General features: G+C 48.0%; 1 protein-coding gene across 1 annotated transcript in view; it reads left to right on the top strand.

Annotated features, from left to right (window-relative positions):
* LOC311364891 (ubiquitin-conjugating enzyme E2 E1-like) overlaps positions 1-20,202 on the top strand; it is a 46,908-nt gene that overhangs the window by 3,911 nt on the left and 22,795 nt on the right. The window lies entirely within an intron of this gene.

Raw genomic sequence — 20,202 nt, 5'->3', positions numbered from 1 at the left:
GGAGCATGTTGATGGTGTCTCTTCAGAAATACTATCACGCCACACCCCTACATTCTGGTTGTGCACGTGTGCACATGCGTTTGTGTGTGTGTGTGGTGTGCTTATGTGTTGCGCAAATACGTAAGTAAAGGTTTGCCGGGCCCGGTGAGACTTAAGGCAGAGGGTGATGTTTCTGCGTTTACATAGGGATTAGCTCTGAGGGTTGCCCCAAGTGAACGTGGATCGGCCCCGTGGACAGGCCTTTTATTTAAAGCAGTTTAATGCAATTGGTTTCGCTGGTTGCTGTTCTGTCGAACAAAAAAAAAAAGACACATAATATTGCGTTTGCTCTCAGGGTTTGCGGGGGAGTGGTAAGTGGTGGTTGGAGGGGGAGATTAAGTGTTAAATGTTATTTCAGTCATGACAGGGATGTATGCATGCAGGGAATTACAAAAGAGAGAGAGCGAGGTAGAGGTTTGTTGTCTATTTAAATAGGCGGTTGTCGTCGCCGATATCTTGACAAGCAGTCGTGGAAAGATCACAACAGAATATCCATTCTAACGAGTAGCAATTAAGCATTAGATAGAATAAACATCTATTTCCGAGGCGAGGCGAAAGGTTTACATTTTAAGGCATTCCGTTTGATGACTTCATTCGGGTCATGAAATACAACCACAGTGCTGCTGTGTGTGTGTTTGATTCACGGTTTGGGTTTCTATTTTATTCCATTTTCATTTCAACAGGCACGTTCTGTCATTTGGCGTGTCAAGCGTTCCACCTCTACAGCTGTCACGCGCCTCTGGAGCGGCCTGTGATGAATCCCCCCCCCACCCCTCTCTCCCCCTCTCTCCCCCCCCCCCCACCTATGATTAGATTTGACACTGTCAACTAGGCCGTGGTTGATCAAGGCAGGGGGAGAGCAGAGTATCATTTTAAAACAGGGAGAGAAAGTAAGACTGAAAAAGTAAGAAGATTGCGACGCATTTCAGTTACGGATGACCTGTGGCGCTCTATGGATCCCTTCTTCTCTCTCTCTCTCACTTTCACTCTCTCTCACTCTCACTCGCTCTCAGCTGGATACATGTGTTGTATGTATGTTGTAACCTCATGTCCTGCCACCCATGTTGAGCTGGTCTCTCTTGAAGAAGAGATTTCTAATCTCAAAGACCTGGTCCAGTAAAGGTCAGATAGACACTAATAAAGAAATACAACACTGGGCCTGTAATCATCATCACAGCAGCTCCTGCTCATTAAAAACATGGCGGCCTGGCACAGAGTTCTGCATATTCAGTGTTTCGCTCTGGAAGTGGGAGCGCACGGTTGCTGTCCTCGTTCTCTCTCTCTCTCTCTCCACGCGAGCGAGAGAGTGTTTCTTGGTTTTTGTGTGCTCTTGCGTGTTTGGATTGATCTGAGGCGATAATGTGGCCGCATTCGAGAAGGGTTTTTGGACGGAGCGGTGGGGGGAAAAGTATTTGGCATAAGGATCACTTATGCCATCCTTATGCCATAGGAGTGGGGAGGAGGAGGAGGAGGAGGTGGTGTTGGTGGGGTGGGGGGTCGTTTTCATCTGTGGTTTTAATCATCCTTGTCACCCTGCCAGAGAATAATGAATTGAATGTGACAAGCGCGCTGGAAGAGTATGTAAATAGACCCCCTTCCTCCCTCACACATGCACACGCAGATGACCGTTTTCTCCCGCTTCTCTTTTAGCATGTGCGTGTGTTTATCTGTAATGTGTGTGTGCGTGTGTGTGTGTGTGTGTGTTTTCTTAATTACCATATCTTTTCATAATGGTCCTGGCAGCGTTTTGATAAGAATAGCCCCCGTCGGCCAAAGGAAACAATGTGCGAATTCCAAAAGAGGGAATTAGCTACGCTTTCAAAAAGATATTCTCCCTTTCCCCCTTTCTCTGGCTTCTATCTCATACTTTAGAGACAGGCTCTCGTCCCACTGGTGATTCTAATTCAGAGTCCTAAACTCCAAATATCATCCATTTATTCCAAGCACTGAGTGGTGGACACACACAGCATAGACTTTAGTGTCGCTTCGTCATTAGAATACAATCATTAACCATTGTACCTCAGCTGTGTAAAGAGTCTAATATAATAATTAGATTATTCTAAGGGAGACGAGAATCCCTGCAAAAGCTGCAATCACTTTCTGCCACCACATTTACTTCTATTAAGGATACCGTCCCATGCTGAACCCTTAGCCCGGTAACAAAGCACGGTGATCTGATGACTCTATTTGTGTTTGAATGATGGCGGTGTTACATGGCTCAGAAGCTAGACGGTTACATAGTCCTGCCGCAGGCGGGAGTCTGTCGTGTTGGCCAATGAGAACATTGCGCCGCACAGCTTCACGCACTATTGCTGAGCTGTTGACAAGTGGAGTGTTGGATTGGTCTTTTTTCACGTTGCCGTCGACAGCACGGAAGGAGGGGATGGGGGGGGGGGGGGGTATGAGCCTACTACATCATCACACACTGCACTATGGCTTCAACACGTGGCCCTCATTACTTATTAAGTATACGTAATCCTATGGGTTAGGAAGACAATTAGGAAAATCATGGTTGCCCACGGCCTCTCTCTCTCTCGCTCTCTTGCTCTTTCTCTCTCTCGTTCCTCGCTCTCTTTCTCTCTCTCTCTTGCTCTCTGGCTCTCTCGCTGTCTTGCTTTCTCTCTCTCCTGCGTTTCCTGTTACAGCAGAGATTGAGTGTGTGAAAGCCAACGGGCTGACACACCTGGTCGTAATCCTCTCTAATGAGGACGCGCACAACACACACGCACATGCACGCACACACACACACACACACGCACACGCACACACACACACACACACACACACACTCACACACACACACACACACACACACACACACACACACACACACACTCGGACCAGGTGCACCATTTGCCCTGTTATTTGTGTCAAGAGCGCATTGCACATTCTTACTTTCCCCCTATATACATATGTCCTTTCTTGCATATAGTGTTATCTTAATGCGTGTGTGTTTGTACAGTGTATAGCTGTGTGTGCATCTCTGTGCTTTATTGTCAATATTGACTTTATCCGATTGTAGCAACCAGATATTTACACTCTGGACGACATGTGTTGACATTGGCTAATGCCGTCCTTCATCGCGTTGATCCCCAGGAAAGCCCAGGAATCTCCATCTAAACATGAAGGAGCGTGCACTACGTCACCCGCCGCACCCAACCCTTGGCCACCCTGTTCCAGGCTTGCCGTAGCACCCCTCCCCCTCCCGGCACAGGGGATTTATATCCCAACGCATCCCAGCTGGGGGTCTCCATCAGCAGGGGGGGGTGGGGGATCAGCAGGATTTTCTCTCCATTAACTTTAAGTCAATGCTCCCTGCCGTTGCCATTAGGCAATGTCATGTCAATGCTAACCGCCGCACGCCACGCAGAAGACAGTGCAGGCGAACAAGGAGCTCCAGATTGCTATCAGTGTGCTGTTGTTGTTGTTGTTGTTGTCGTGTGGGGGATACTGGTAAAAGTATGACACAACTGCACACAGCTCTGAGGCAGATGGTGGGGGGTCCCGTTGTCAGCTTAGGGGGGAAAAGTTCCAGTCGCTCCGGTGATTACATTTTTAAACGATACACGCAGAGTATCATCACTGGTGTCTTCGCCCAGTGCTCTGGAGGTGTGGTTTCGGAGCTGTTTTGGGGGGGTTTCCTGATGACGGGAATCGGGGAAAGCACCGACAGACCAGGGAGGATTGAAAATAGTATTTAAAAAAAATATTTAAAAAAATGTATTACATTTAACTTTCACTTTGCCCTTCGTTCCCACGCTAAAGAGTGAGTGACAGGAGGCAAACGAGGGAAGTGTGTGATTGACTCCCGCGTCGCACTGCTCACCACTGCCATCTCATTCGTTCGTATGTTCTTGCATTTCAGCCGTGGCAAAGTAACATAAATGCCGCCTTTACAACCAGGATAGTGGTCGTAGGAGTAATCGGCCCCAATGGTAATTTGCGGCGGGTGGGGCGGAGGATGCAGTGTAGATGTGGGTTTGTGTGTGACCATCTTGTGGCCTATTGTTTTAGTACTAGTCACCCCAAAGCCATGTGGACCAGCCTTTTCCTCCTCCTTCCAGCTTGTTTTTAATTTGTTTTTATGGATCCTCTTGGTATATGGGCTTTGGTCTCCCTTGTTATTTGTAGTGGTCTATATACCTATTCGTCTATTCTTATTTGTGTTCTTTTTGTGATCTTATCGATAAGTTGGCCTTTTTCTAGAGCCTGTAATCCAGGGTTTGGTTCGGGCACGTATGCAGTATTCCTTTTGTTCATACCCGATTTGCACGAACACAAACTCGCACACAAACACAAACTCGCACACAAACACAAACTCGCACGCAAACACAAACACACAAAGAAGATACCCGAGAGGCATGGGCGACCTAACTGTGTCACGCTCCCATGAAAGACATGAGGTCGCACACACACACACACACACACATGGAAGCGCGCACACACACACACACCCACCCACCCTTCATCGTATCGCAACCCAGATTTTTGTCTCCCCGAGTCAATTGGGGTTAACTGTGGCCTGCCGCAAGCGCGCCTTTGCTCGTCTCCGCTCCGCCGTTTACAAACAAAGCGACGCTCGTAAAAAAGGGGAATTGAAACGATCCGATCCTGTGAGAGTGTGAACGTGTGACTCCCAGTGCTGCCGCCGTCCCAGGGGGGGGCCAGGGGAAGACAGAGGAGGTGTGTGGAACAAAGGCGTGAGTTGAAGAATCTTTAGCATTTTACATTCCCCCTGCCTCTCTCTGCCTGCGTGAGGAGGAATACATCGGGCTGTGGGGGTGGGGAGAGGAAGCCAGAGAGAGTGAGCGAGAATTTTCCCCCCCCCCCCCCCCATCTGTTTTACAGGAGAAAGCCGCTTTAAGAATCGGGGTAAATCATAGTCACTTGAAGAGGGGCCTTGTTGCAAATCCATTGTGTCAGCGGTGGAATCCTATCGGACGCTCCGGCGCGCCGGCTCTATTCTCATCGTGCTGGCGCCCAATTGAAGGTCGCTGTGGCCTTGCGCGGACGGCTTTCGCTTTTTGGAGCTCCTCACCTCATGATCAGTCAATACGGCCCCCCGCGTCTGCCCTGCTCTTCCATTTTCCATCCCCAGTCGATTGTCTCACTTCCTCAAACCCACTGCCCTCTCTTTCGCTCTCTCTCGCTCTTTCTCTCCCCCCCCCCCCCCACCCTCCCACATCTTTATCACTCTCTCTCTTCCTCTCTTTATTTCTTCTCTCTCCTTCTCTAGCTCTCGCTCTCTCTGTCTCTCTCTCTCCTCTCTCTTTGTCTGTGCCTCTCTATCTCTCTTTGTCTGTGCCTCTCTCTCTCTCTCTCTTTCTCTCCCTACTCTCTCATCCTCGGTAATTTGCCACAGCCCACTAAGCCTGTGTCTCCACCAAGGCTTGTATGCGTGCAAATGAGTTTGTCAGTGGTGCTATCAGAAATGCACGTCATGTCTCTATGTGTGGTGGATAAATGATCATCTCCTTGTTAGAAGGCTTCTCTCTCCAATCTGAAGAAGAGGGACTGCAGTAGAGAGAGAGAGAGAGAGAGAGAGAGAGAGCGAGAGAGAGAGAGAGAGAGAGAGAGAGAGGCAGAGCGATAAAAAGTGCATAGAGAGAGTGTGTGTGTGTGTGTGTGTGTACACGTGTGTGTGTAAGAGAGAGAGAGAGAGAGATCCATTTCCTCCCCTTTTGATATATCTCTATGTCACCCACCGCACTTTGTGCACATACACGTGCACACGTATGCACACACACTCGAAATGCGGTGCTTCCTCGACCGAGGACGGAAAGGAAACCTTGTTTGTATCAAGTGTCAGCAAAACCCAAACACTAACCCTCTTTCTCAAAAGCAGTTGTAAGAGAGAGATATGCATTTCAGCAGACAGACAGACGCGCACGCACGCAAACACACGCGCATGCATGTGAACACAACACGAGGCAACACGAGGTCAACCTCGTTTAGCGCAGGTTTTTTAGATATTTGCGGCTTACTGTTTAATGTAGGCTTTCCAAACCTACATTATCAATGTTTCGGTTTGTAATAAGGACGACAGAAAAAATGTCTCATGTCCGCTCATTTTGTATTAGTTGCCTTATAACCACCTTCTTCTGTTTTCTTATCTCTCTCTTTCTCTTTCTCTGTCTTCCTCTTGTTGTCTCGAAAGAGCTGTGATCCCGGATCCTTCCCTGATACAACATTGTTGTGCAATACTGTGATCATGTCAACATTGATCAGTCCATGCGGTTCACAACGTTTTCCATTGATTCCTACACAGACACATGGCATGCAGCCACTCGCAGCCTTCAAACGTATCATCTGCCCTTGAATGACAATCCGGCTTCATGACATTCCTCTCCACGATACCACGATTGTGTCTTCGTCGTTCAGCGCTAACATCACAAATCTCTGAAGAGTGCGTCATAAACATTCTAATCATGGATAATGACTCAATCATGGATACATTTTTATTTTTTATTTTTCCCTCTCTCTTTTTCTCTTGGTCTCTCTCAGTTTTTCTCTCTCCCTCTCTTTTTCTCTCCATCTCTTTCTCCCTGTCTCCCGCTATCTCTCTGTCCCTCTCATTCTCTGTGTGCGTCTCTCTCTCTCTCTCTCTCTCTCTCTCTCTCTCTCTCTCTCTCTCTCTCTCTCTCTCTCTCTCTCTCTCTCTCTCTCTCTCTCACTCTCTCACTCTCTCTCTCATTCTCGCCCACCTTCCCATCCACTAGCCTGCTGGCAAGCGTTGATAAAGCAGACAGCTGGCAAAACTAACAACAAGCCCTGGCCCACTCCGTATTGTGGGCCTAGTGTTGTTAGCGCTTAGCTTTAATCTGAACCAGGCAGTTGAGCGTGGTGGTGTTGGTGGTGTCGGTGGGGGTGGGGGTGGGGGTGGTAGTGGGGTGGGCGGAGTTGTGATAAGGCCTTCTGTTTAATAACGGCGGCGGCGGCGATAACGACGCATACCTGTGGTTTTATTTTGTCGGCAGAGGAAAAGGTGAAACAAATGAAATAAATAAAAGGCAAAAGAGCAACAGGAAGAACGCAATGCGTCAGGAACAATTATTGGCTGTTGGCAGTTGGCTTTGCTTGTCCTCACACCTCTGATGATGTCATGTGTTCACCCCCCCCCCACCCCCCCCCCCCCCCCGGGCCTTCTGGTGCTAAAAATACTCGCAGTACAACGGGGACACTGCCTTTTCATCACATATTCATCCATTATTTACAATAGAGTCATTTATCACACGCTATTATCCAAAGCAGCGTATGAATTAAGTAGGGGTCATTCAGGAGCATTGGGTGGAGGCATCTTGCTCAAGGATGACTACGGCTAGACGGGGGGGGGGGACATTGGGGTTCAATTAGCATGCGTGCGCGTGTATGTGTGTGCGTGCGTGTGTGTGTGTTCATGTGTGCGTGTGTAAGCACGCGCTGACACATGACTGCATTGCAGACCAAAGCGGAGAGGTCGTCACCTTGTGGGTGTCGTCTTAAGGGCTCTTTATCGTCCCATGTTCACGCAACGCAAGGGGGCTTACGGACCCCTTACGTCCTTGCGGACCCTCCTTGCGTCCAGCGCAAGGGCCAGACGTGCGCCTCCCAAAAAATTGTAACCTTCCGTCGAGGCGACGCAGCCGCAAGGGCTGTGATTGGTCCGCTCACTAGAACCCGACGCAGGACCATAAACGTTCACGACTACGTTGAAGCGGTCTGCGGTGGTCCTTGCGTTGCGTGAACGTGGGCCCATAAAGAGCCCCTTAACTCCCATCAAGGAGTAGAAAAAGAACCCAAATCTCTTCTTTTTTTTTCAACGGCCTCCGTGCGCCCTGCGTTTTCCCTTCCAGCTGACGCGGCCGAGGACCTGGCCGGTGAATTATTAACGCCCCCCTCTGGTGGTGCGGTCCCAGCAGGCCGTGGGAGACTCCGTCCTTCACCCTTAATGGAGGTGATGGAGCTGGTGGAGGTGGAGGCTGAGGGTATCTGAGAGGCGGTCCACCAAGGGGTTAAGGGGGGGTTGGGGGACATGAACACGGCAGTGAAGGAGGCCTCATGGAGGAGTCTGAAGCGTTGCTCCGCGGCGGGTTAGTGGAGTCTTAACGGGGAGGGGAACCTCATTGTTTTTCTTCTGGTCTCTGGTGCTTGGAGACGGTTTGCTCCAAAGCAAACAGCGGAGGAGCCCGTGCGTGAGAAGATCCCACGAGGGCTGCGGCGGTGGGGAGAGAGAGAGCGGACAGACGCTTTCCAGGTCATGGACGTCGTCAGCTGTTTATACAAAGATGAGATATCAGACCCCCTGCGATGCACTGCTGTCGATTTAATGACAGGTGCTGTCCTAAGAGAGAGAGAGAAAAGGAGAGGGGGAGAAGGAGAGAGAGAGAGAGTTCTTTATCCATGGTCAGAATATTTATGATGCACTTGTCTGAGATTGCTGGCGTTAGAAATCCAGACCAAAGACTCCCTGTCCAGCGGTAACGCGGGGAGCGAGGTCATGAAGGAGGAGCGTTCCGAGGGCAGATAACACGTTTGAAGGCTGCGAGTGGCTGCATGATGACGTGTCCGTGTAGGAATCAATGGCAAAACGTTGTGAACCGCGTGGACTGATCAATGTAGCACAGAGGGCTACCATCACGGAAGGAGCTGGGCTGTAATTGTTTTAACACAATCCAAATCCTAATCCCATCCATTTGTTTTAATACACTCAGGACATATTTTGACTGGGATGAATGGTCTCCCGACCAATAGATATGAGGTGATTGCATGTTGAACGGGTGCATTTCTGGGAATTTTTTAGTGTTTGGCATTCTATCTTTTGCTCTTTGTTTGGCAGATGCACGATATTCTAAATGATATGTGTGTGTGTGTTCTCAAGCAGTCCCCGTTCAGATAGTAAGGCCAATGAAGGATAGCTCTGGGAAACATAACATGTTAGGCTGTGACATGCAGGGTAACTACTGCCAGGAGCCAGCTAACTCCACAGGACTCCAAGACCTGGCCTAGTGTTTATTGTGGGTTTTTTCTCCCTTACCTTATTTGACTCTCTGGTGCTGATGTTGTGTACAAGCACATTTGGACAGGTAAGCCCAATGGGGTTGGAGTGAGTGGGAGAACAGATCAGGCATTGTCAGACGATGAGAAAAGGCAACGCGAGTCGTTGATGTTTCCCATTTCCTTTTGAGACTGAAAAACACTGTCAACGTCACAATGTCTCCGAGTAGCTTTGCACCACAGAGCCATCCGTCAAAGTGACATTATGAATGACTAATGTTTCATTATTAGATCAGATCAAAGTGGCCGTTTGTGGCATTAAACAAACACGCTTAGTGGAAAAGCACAAAACAACTCATTGTAATTCGTCATTTAGGAGCATTTGAAATCCGCGAATGCTTCAACTCTCTCCGCACGCGCGCGTGTCGATGTATGCGTTCCCCAACGTCAGATGTGTAGACAACATCATCTTAACCGATGACATCCCAGCCTGCACGGCCTGGCTTTCATCTGGAGAACCGCGTATCCATCGTCCTTATCAGGGGCTGTGACATCGGCAAATAAAACCCCACTTTACACCACACCTCCTTTGCTCACTCCCGCCTCTGTCAGGTGCCCTCATCGTCAGCGGCAACAGAACCTAACAGTGTGTATACAGCCCCCGGCGTCAATCTATCTGCAACGAGCGCTTAGTGCTTAAGGTAGCGTTGCATCGACACTCATAGTTGGTGTTGATATCAGTCCTGACTGCCATGCCAGACTTTAATACAGAGTAACGGCACTGGAGACCATGCTGATACCGTGATTCAACAACACGCGCTCACAGCTCTACCATGTCGGATATTGTTTTGGAAGGGATTATGATGATACGGCAATCCATTTATTCTGATGAGTCTTGGCTTAAGTAGATCAAGTTTATGACGTTGATGGATCAATATATCAAGCATATACTGTCGGGTAAATGTTATTGGCTTGTATTGGCCGATATGATGCTCCCAGCTGTCTGCCATGTGGTGCTTCGACGGTATGAGGTCTGAGCAGTGCTGACGGCTGCCTCTTTGAAATAAAATAAAAAACGTGTGATTTTGGAAAGAAGACATCCTTTTAATACTCCCCTCCCCCCCTCTTTCCCCGAATACACCCAGACAGTGAGAAAGAGAGAGAGCAGATAGGAGCAGAAGTTTGAGTTTGTAAGCCATTGAAAAGTGTCCATTTCACGCACCTGTGATTGACGGGCAAGATGGTTTCCCCCAACCAATCAGGGAACAGAGACTCTGATTGGTCAGAAGCATGCCGGGAGGCAGTCCAATAATCGAAATAGCTCTCATATAGAGACCAGACCGCAGTGAACACAAAACAGATACGCTCAGCAGAGCGGTTCACTGGATTATAGTTGACGGATGGCTGTGGCATTTCTCCCAGATTACACTCAATAATAATAGCTGTTGAATGTGACCTACGGCACCTTTATGCTGTGCAAACGGTTTGACAAACTCAACACACACCGCTCTGTGTCCACGATGGCACTCGATCCCTTGTCGGCGGGCAGGTTTTATGTCTGTATTATATAAAGGATGAAAGCTCCTTTGACTATAAGTCGTTGACAGCAGATGAAAAGGAAGAGGAAGACCTTATGATAAAAGATAGTTTGGACTCCCCCCCCCCCCCGCCCCCCTCCCCCCCACCAGAGAAGCAGACATCAAACGGGCCCAGGGGTTTTGCTTCAGAAGAGCACATCCGATTCTACAGGGATTTAATCTGCCCACCGAAAGCATTACTATGTCACTCTGGGAATTACTTCATTTTATACGACGAACTTGCACTCCTGGGAGAAAAAAAAAACCCTTCTTCCTCATCCGTCGTTTTTTTTAAATTAGTCTCCTTCCAAAGGTACGCTTTCCCTCCTTTGAAAACGGCAGGGGAGTAAAAAGTTGAAAGTTCCACTCTTTTAATTTTATATTTCACCATGGTGGGGGATTGGCGGTTGGCCCCTGTGTGTGTGGGGGGGGGGGGGTGGGGGGGGGGGGGAGGGGGCGAGAAGCCTCTCCTGTCATCTCGAGCAGCTCTTTGGACCTGTGTGACCACTAAGCACACTCTGCTCTCCAGAATCCTCTTAACCCCAGGGCTGATCTCTGTCCTCCCAAAGCATCCGATCCGAAACGGACGGCTGTGCTCTTTGGGGAGCGTGTCCCGGCCGTTGTGCCGAGGAGCCGGTGTCGGTGTAAACACAAGGCGCCGCCTCGCTAAGGAAATCCTAATTGGCCAATTGACAAGACTCCAAATTGAGCCTCAGGATTGGACCGGCTGGCTCTGAGAACAGAAGAGCAATCTCCCGGAGAATGCTGACTAATCCCATTACGTCGTGTTTGTGGCAAAACGAGGCGAAAGATGCCCTTGGTTCTCCTTTTTACAAGGGTTTAAACAGTTGGGTTTGAAGGTAGACACCGTGTTGAGGGGGCTTTTGTGTCGTTGTGTGAAGAAAGGTGAAATAAATGCCATAGCCTTCTGTTCAGTTCTTTTAGCTCTGCCTAGTGTTTTTTTGTCTGGGTTTTTTCCAAGCTCCTCTCTTCTTTATTTTAATGTTAATTTCTGAATCTGGGTCTTTATCGTTTTGTGTTTTTTTAATTGGCTGCTTATTGCCGTTTATGGCAGGTCAACCAGAGTTACACGGTGTTTCCTGTTTTGTAACCGATTTATTCTTCCAAACAAAAACTCGAGAGTGTCAAAAGGGGAGGCTTTCAACGATGATTTTAACAAATCACCATCATGTGCTTCCACATTGGCCAGATTTCTACACGGGTTTGATTTTAAACCTTTACAGATACTTTATCTAGGGGTGTTTGTGTCCGGAAAAGGACGTTTTGGCTTGTCTTCCCAACTGCTAAACAACGCCAAATTTCTGGAGATTTCCTCTACACGTGGGTGAATGGGTGACAAGTGGCGGGTTTGTGGAACAGACACTCAAAACTGCCTCTGTGAAGTTGCTCCTAATTGCCTGTTCATTGCCTGACTGTGGATCGTTTCTTTCCCCTTTTCTGGTGAGTGCTCGTATTGTTAATTCAATGTACAAAATGGCTTACTCGCGGTGTGTGTGCCCCAGATGGTCTGCTGGGAAGTGAAAAGGCCGCGTCGTCATGCAGCATTCATGCGGGATGATTTTATTGATTTTGATGGATTTCTCTTCTGGACAAATATTTTTTTCAAGTGGGATAGAGGGATTTTCTAGAGGGATTCTGTCGTCGCTGTGCGCACGGCCCTTATGAGCTATTAGATTAGACACACAACGTTGTTTCCATGGAAATGTCCCATGCAGCTGTACAGTGTACCTTGCACACACATGCACACAAGCCGGCAGACACACAAACAAACGATCAGGTACAGATCCGTATGAACACAGACACTCCACACTCCTCTTCTAAGCATATTTTTTATTTAAACGTGTTAAACACACCCTTCCAAAAAACACATATAAACAGAATCCACACACATACTCAGATCTCCTCCTGGGAGACAGAATGTTGCTAGGCAACGCTTTCAACCCAATGGGGAGTGAGGGGGGGGGGGGGGGGGCACCATAGCTTTAGCACCAATTTCCAAAGGTTAGGGGGGGGGTTGTTAGATTTACACCAGGGTCACCGTGCAAGAGCATTCCCAATGTCTCTGTCTGCCTGTCCGTCTCTCTCTCTCTGTCTCTCGCTCTCTCTCTCTCTCTCTCTCCTACTCTCTCTCTCTCCCCGCCCCCATGTCAAAGCCTGACCTGACCTTCCTTGTCTCGCAGCCTTCCCCTCTCTGAACCTCCGTCGTGCGTGAGACTATTTAGCCAAACGGAATGAGCTAGGATGGCATTTGCACGAGCCGTCAAGTCTCGGAAGGACAAAGAAGAGCGCTCTCCCTCGCTGGCCGGGAGTCGTTCTAACTACTTCACAGAGCATTTGTTCTTACAGTTTAACATCTGGGTTACTGACTCAGAAGAGCAGCTCGCACTAGCGTTCCCAGGCGGGAGGGGAAAACGTCTCTGAGCATTTGTTGGCTACGTAACACTGGAACCCCACCATCAAATACCGCCCTGCTTTTTTATATTTTATTAAGAGTTTATTTTTCTTGGATGGAGCCTGAGGCCTCTGGGGTCAAAGGTGAAATGCAGATGGCGTGAAGCCAGAGCGGATGCCGTGCAGGGCGGAATCATTCCTGGTTTGGTTTCTCATCCGTCTGGGATGGGATCCCCAGTCCGGAGCGCCGAGGTGGGGATTCTCCACCAGCACGGGGGATGTGGGCTGGGAGTCACTGGGCAAATTGGTTCAGAGGGTCGGAGCAGAGGTGTTTCCGAATCTGTGTGTGTGTGTGTGTGTGTGTGTGTGTGTGTGTGTGTGTGTGTGTGTGTGTGTGTGTGTGTGTGTGTCCTGCCCAGTCTTCTGTCCTCGATGCCTGGTTGCACTGGCAAAGTGTGTGTGTTTACACTCTTTGTGTCATCATTTCCGTTTTTGTTTTCCGTTCTTCTCAAACGGTCTTCCTCTCCTGCTTCTCAGTTTACCTGGCTGTCCATTGTCCTATAAGAGTACTTTTATATATATATATATATATATATATATATATATATATATATACACTAGTGCTGTCAGTTAAACGTGTTATTAACAGCATTAACGCATTTACCCATTTTAACGGCGTTCATTTTTTTAAAGTTTTTTTTTTTTACCCTTTTATTGAGGGACAGTGTTACATTGTCTGAGAGATTATTTGCTCCTGAGTGACTGCTCCAAGTGAGAATGTTAGTGTGAAATTGAACACTTTTCAATAAAAAAAACACAGCAAGCCAATCCACTTTTCTATGTTGATAAGAGCATTAAAATGAGAAAAAATAATGGGACAAAAGAAATCATGGGACATTTAGAATAGATAAAAATGTGCGATTAATCACAAGTTAACTATGACATTAATGTGATTAATCGCGATTAAATATTTGAATCGTATGACAGCACTAATATGTACTTTAGTTAACCGGTACCATTTCTCCGTTGGCTGTTTCCCTCAAATGTGCACAAATGTATTTGTGGCTCTCCGTTAAGTTAAACTGTTGTCGTTTCTAAGAAATGTCAGGCTCACTGTACCAGCCTACGGCCCTCCTCTTAGTGTGCAATGACGTTTTAATTAAATTGAATTACATATTGCAAGGGTATTTTAACAGTGTTGTGATGTGATGCTGTGTTAGCCCACCTTTTTGCTTTTCGCAAGCTCAGCAAACCTTCACAGCTTAATTGTTTTGTTCCCCTAGCGCTGTCATTAATGCTGCTCCTTTAGATTTATTAAACTTAATATTATGCATATAATTTTTTTGTTTGTCCTTTTATTGTGGAATTGTATGTACTTCTACAATAGCAATGTCATATAAATATGCCATTTGGTGGAGGATTTGCATACATTCTTACATAGCATACATAGCTGCACAGGGAACAATCCTTTGTTGCTAATGCCATTCTCAACATACTAGTTGACCTAGACAAGATAGAAAAAGTGATTTTCCCTTTGTTGGACTTCATCGTTGGCATGTACTTACGATGCTCCTTTTTTATCTACAACATTCTTTCGTTCGACAGTGTTGGCCTACAAAGGAGAAACCAAACAGGTGAATTAGAAGCTAGACAAATGGCATTCTGCTGCGTCACTTTGAGATAAGAGGGGTCGGGATGGCCGGTCAGCCGCTGAATGGAGATGTGATCTCAATCTTCTCCGCCCGGCGCGCTACGCTTGAGCGTTCCTTGCCGGGCTTGTTTTGTCTTATTTTTCGTGTGTTTTTGTATGTAAAGAGGAATGTGGCACGCGCCGCGTCTCGTGTGCAGCATGAAGGAGGGAGGGCCGCCGCGCTTGTTGACAAGAGTTGGAGAGACGGCGCTCTCTTTGTTGTGCCTCTGAACGAGAGAAAAACAAAACGCTGCTCGCTGTTGAAAGTGTGTGTGACGGGGAGAACAAGAGAAGGGTATGTCAGACTGAGACAGCGTGGCAAAGGATGAGGTGTGTGTGTGTGTGTGTGTCTCTCTCTCTCTCTCTCTCTCTCTCTCTCTCTTTCTCTCTTTGTGTCTCACTCTGTCTCTCCGTCTCTCCCTCCCTCTCCTCCCTTCTCTCTCTCTTTCTCTCTTTGTGTCTCCTCTGTGTCTCTCCGTCTCTCCCTCCCTCTCCTCCCTTCTCTCTCTCTTTCTCTCTTTGTGTCTCACTCTGTGTCTCTCCGTCTCTCCCTCCCTCTCCTCCTTCTCTCTCTCTCTCTCTTTGTGTGTGTGTGTGTCTCTCTCTTCTCCTCCCTTTTCTCTCTTTGTCTCTCACTCTCTCTGTCTCGCCCTCTCTCTCCTCCCCTCTCTCTCTTTTTGCATGTCTCTCTCTCTCTCTCTCTCTCTCTCTCTCTCTCTCTCTCTCTCTCTCTCTTTCGCTCTCTTTCTGGGTAATGGGCTTCTGTAGTCACCTTGTTGCAGCATATGAATATATTGAATATGAATACATTCTGTCTCCTGCTGCCATGGGTAGATGATATAGGCCCACACCCAACAACATTAATACGACTGTGCTTGGAGATGTTGCCTCTGTGTGGGTTTCTACATATGCAGTGTTTTATTAAATGTGGCATTTCCTGTCTCGTCAGGTATGTTCATGTATACTCTTCCTGAAGACATTGTGAAGTACTTTATGCATGTAAAGCAATAATGGTGGGCAAAGTTGAGCCGGCATAGACAAGTTGTCGTGCAACACAAGCCTTTTAGATGTAACTATGTTTTCTATTAAAATAACTGAAAAACAAATTATATAAAATGGTAAAGCGCTGAAAGTTCATGCATGAAGCCGTAAGCACAATGTATGTTATAATTAAATTGCAAGTTCACACAGGTCATAACAAACTCATCAACGGTTATCCACTCGTGACCTCGACGGCGAAAAAACGTCCATTGAATTGCTGCCATTGCATCACGCTGCACCTTTCTCGTAAGGAAACGCGCAAAAGATAGTGTGCGTGTGATGTGATTTGCGTGATCGCACTCGGCGCACTCAGCCCTGCTGTAAGCCAAGCCTCTAGCGAGCAGGTTGTCCTGCTCGCTAGAGGCTTGTTTTTCTTATCATCTACCTACCTGGAGCACGGATCAGAGCAGAGGACCAGAGGGGGGGGGGGGGGGGGGGGGTCTCTGCTAAGAAAAACAAGCTGGGGAGCTGACTTGTTCATTTGACCTTTGGGATAGAGAGAGAGATAGTGTTGTAGTTGTCGTTTTGGGTTTGTTATGGACTGGCCGCTGCTGACGGAGGCACTGGCAGGGCTTTCAAGATTCGACATTCCTTTACTGTTACAACCCATTATACAGGTATACCCGTCACATTCTCGGGTTACGCCTTCTAGGCATTGCAGAGGTAATTAAATAACAATGAAAATACAATATAAGATGTATGTGTAGTGAGTGGTGTGTGTAAATGTGCGTTGTTTGAATGTTTGCGCATTTATGCACCCCAGCTTGTTTATGCACAGCTACGTGTTTGTGCGTGTGTGTGTGTGTGTGTGTGTGTCACAGGCAGACAGACAGACAACAGGCCATTAGCGTCCATTGTTCATGATACCGGTGTATTATATTCTATAAGATTTGACTGCATTAGCCTGACGCTGCAAACGCCACATTCAGCCAGTCTCACTCTAGGCAAAACATTACTACAAAGTAAATGTCAACGCCGGTAGGATGTTAAGTGTGAGAGGGATGCGTAACACAACGAGGTTATTTGGTAAGCATAAAAAAGGAAACGCTCTTTTAACACAAAGCAATGATGGCTGCCGTTTCCGAGACACAGCGGAAAATAGCGTCTGAAATTGAATTGCAACGCATTGCAATACGGTCAGTCACTCATATTCTCCTAAGAGACGGCGGGGTTGTTCTCAGGCATATTCATTTTCCCTATTTTTCCTTCTTGAGAATAGTCCCAATGGGATATTTACTCCGTAGCGTGCCCGGCTAGCCTCTGTCTGTGTGCGTCCTCTCTCCTTGCCTTTATTCCTCCAGCGTGGCTGTTCTGCTCCTAGCTATCTCTCCCTCTGTGCCCCTCTTGCCCTTTGTAGCTGTCAGCCGACTGCTCTCCCCGCGCCGGACTCCCGGCTCCACAGATTCCTCTGCCTTTGTTCCCCTCTCACCTGTCCCTCCGCGTTCTGCTCCCCTCTCTGCTCACACTCGCCCCGTCTTCCTTCGCGCCTTCTGTCTCTGTTTTTTGTGCTCATTTTTGTGCGTTCTTTACTTTTTGCTCTCTCTCTCTCTCTCTCTCTCTCTCTCTCTCTCTCTCTCTCTCTTGTGATTGCGCTCGCTCTCGCTCTCCCTCTTTAACCCTCTCTCTCTCGCTCTCTCTCTCTCTCTCTCTCTAAATTAAATTAAATTCAAACATTGACATTGCCAAAGCAGTTCAAAAATTAAACAAAGGATGAAAAAAAAGTAAATAAGGTAAAACCAAAGTGAAACATTAATGCCCAAATCTCTCTCTTCCTCTCTCTCTCTCTCTCTCTCTCTCTCTCTCTCTTTCTCTCTCTCTCTTTCTCTCTCTCTCTCCCCCCCTCTATGGTGGCTGCTGTACTCTCAGCAGCACTATGGCTCCTATTGTCCTGTGTAGCCCGCAGAGCGAGGCGTTAGGCTCTGTCAGTGGTCATTAACTGCTAGGGGTCCGGGAAAATGGGGAGGGGGTCTGGGGGTGGGGAGGTGGCTGATGCAACGGTGCTAACACACATATCCTCTTGTCATCTCCTGTATCACACACAGCTCTCTCTCGCTCTCTCTCTCTCTCGCTCTCTCTCTCTCTCGCTCTTTCGCTCTCTCACTCTCTTTCTCTGTCGCACTCTCGCTCTCTTCCCTCTCTCGCTCTCTTCTCTGTCTTTCTCTCTCTACATGTTAGTACTCTTTGTTACCCTTGTCTCTCGCTCTCTGCCCCCCCCCCCCCCCCCTCTCTCTCTCTCTCTCTCTCTCTCTCTCTCTCTCTATCTCGCTGTCTCGCTCGGCCTCTATCTCTCTCTCTCTCGCTATATATATATATATTAATATAATATATATCTTTCCCTGTCATTCTCTGTCTCTCCCTGTCTGTCTGAACTATAAACCGGCCATAAACCCCCCCCTCGAAATGGAAGGGCGCTGCATCGGATTTCAGACCCAGGGAGAGGTAATCCATCTTTGGGATGGAGGAAGATGCAGGCCTGCCTCTCTCTGGCACACATCCCCATGCAGTGTGTGTTGGTTCGTCTCTCTTGTGTTGAGTGATGGATGGATTTCAAGGCCGAGTGGATGAAGTAGTGCTCAATGTGAAGTAGGGAGATTCGCGTTTGGTTGATCTGGGTGCACCGTAAGAGACCCCATACCACCCTATACGGTTTTCTATAGTGTCTGGGTATAGTGTTTTCTATAGTGTCTGGGTATAGGGTTTCTATAGTGTCTGGGTATAGGGTTTTCTATAGTGTCTGGGTATAGTGTTTTCTATAGTGTCTGGGTATAGGGTTTTCTATAGTGTTTTATATGGTGTCTGGGTATAGTGTTTTCTATAGTGTCTGGGTATAGGGTTTCTATAGTGTCTGGGTATAGGGTTTCTGTAGTGTTAGGGTATAGGGTTTCTGTAGTGTCTGGGTATAGGGTTTCTATAGTGTCTGGGTATAGGGTTTCTGTAGTGTCTGGGTATAGGGTTTCTGTAGTGTCTGGGTATAGGGTTTCTATAGTGTTAGGGTATAGGGTTTCTGTAGTGTCTGGGTATAGGGTTTCTGTTGTGTCTGGGTATAGGGTTTTCTATGCTGTCTGGGCATAATGTTTTCTATGGTGTTAGGGTGTAGTGTTTTTTATAGTGTCTGGGTATAGTGTTTTCTATGGTGTTAGGGTGTAGTGTTTTTTATAGTGTCTGGGTATAGTGTTTTCTATGGTGTTAGGGTGTAGTGTATTTTATAGTGTCTGGGCATAATGTTTTCTATGGTGTTAGGGTGTAGTGTTTTTTATAGTGTCTGGGCATAATGTTTTCTATGGTGTTAGGGTGTAGTGTTTTTTATAGTGTCTGGGTATAATGTTTTCTATGGTGTTAGGGTGTAGTGTTGTCTATGGTGCCTGGGTATAGTGTCGTGCATTTGATTTAAAAGGTTGAACTCATTTTTCAACGCTGCGGGCTCGGCCGCAATACACAAGCGCAGTGTTTGTATGCGAGTGTCTGTTGTTTTGAAACGGATATCAAAGGGAATGTTGGTTTTCATCTTTCAACAGACACACTTGGTTTTGCCGGATTTTCCCAATCCCTCAGAACTGCTACCATGTCGGGTTGTCCCGGTAACTGTGACTTCCAGTGATGCTGGAGTGGAGGAGCTGGTGACCCCGGCCTGGTACTGAACCTTGGGGACCTGACACCCGGTTGTCAGATCCCTGTGTCCCTCGCGTTACATCACCCCTCAGCAAGAAAACAGGCTTGTCTCGGGTCAGTTCTCTCGGGGGTCCCGAGCTGCTCCCGAACAACCGTGGAGCCATGTTGTGCTCTCTCTTTGTCTCTGTGATATTTCTAGGCTGACCTGGCAGAGTGACAACATGTTTCCTGCCTAAACACGCCGTTAACAGCCCCCGCCTCACTCCTGTCTCACTCCCACTCTCACTTTGTCTCTCTCTCGTGCACTCTCACTCGCTCTCTCGCTCTCTCTCTCTCTCTCTCTCTCTCTCTCTCTCTCTCTCTCTCTCTCGTCCTCTCTCTCTCTTGTGCACTCTCGGGCTGTCTCTCTCTCGTGCTCTCTCTCTCTCTCAGGCACTCGCTCTCGTGCACTTTCTCTCTCTCGTGCACTCTCTCGTGCACTCTCTCTCGTGCACTCTCTCTCTCATGCACTCTCTTGTGCACTCTCTCTCGTGCACTCGCTCTCTCTCTCTTGTGCACACTCTCTCTCTCTCTCGTGCACTCTCTCTCTCTCTCGTGCACTCTCACTCTCTCCCCAAGCTATTTTTAATCCAGCCCAGTAGAACGCCTCACACCAGCCATGGGTTGCCATGCGGTGAAAAGAGTCCCCCCCTCCTGCTTACTCCTTTCTCCTGTCACTCCCCTCGACGTGGTCCGACCGGGGCGGACATGACAAGGGGGCCAGGCCGGGGCCGGGCTCACCGTGGGCTGCAAAGCCCCCCGGGCCTGGCCCCTTAACCCCTCTCTCCACTCCTTCTCCTTCTCTCTATTACGCCTTGTTGC

Source organism: Micromesistius poutassou, assembly GCF_964030765.1.
Source record: "Micromesistius poutassou genome assembly, chromosome: 20".
In the NCBI taxonomy this organism is placed as follows: domain Eukaryota; kingdom Metazoa; phylum Chordata; class Actinopteri; order Gadiformes; family Gadidae; genus Micromesistius; species Micromesistius poutassou.
The sequence above is the reverse complement of the archived record's forward strand: the minus strand, read 5'-3'. Positions and strand labels throughout refer to the sequence as shown.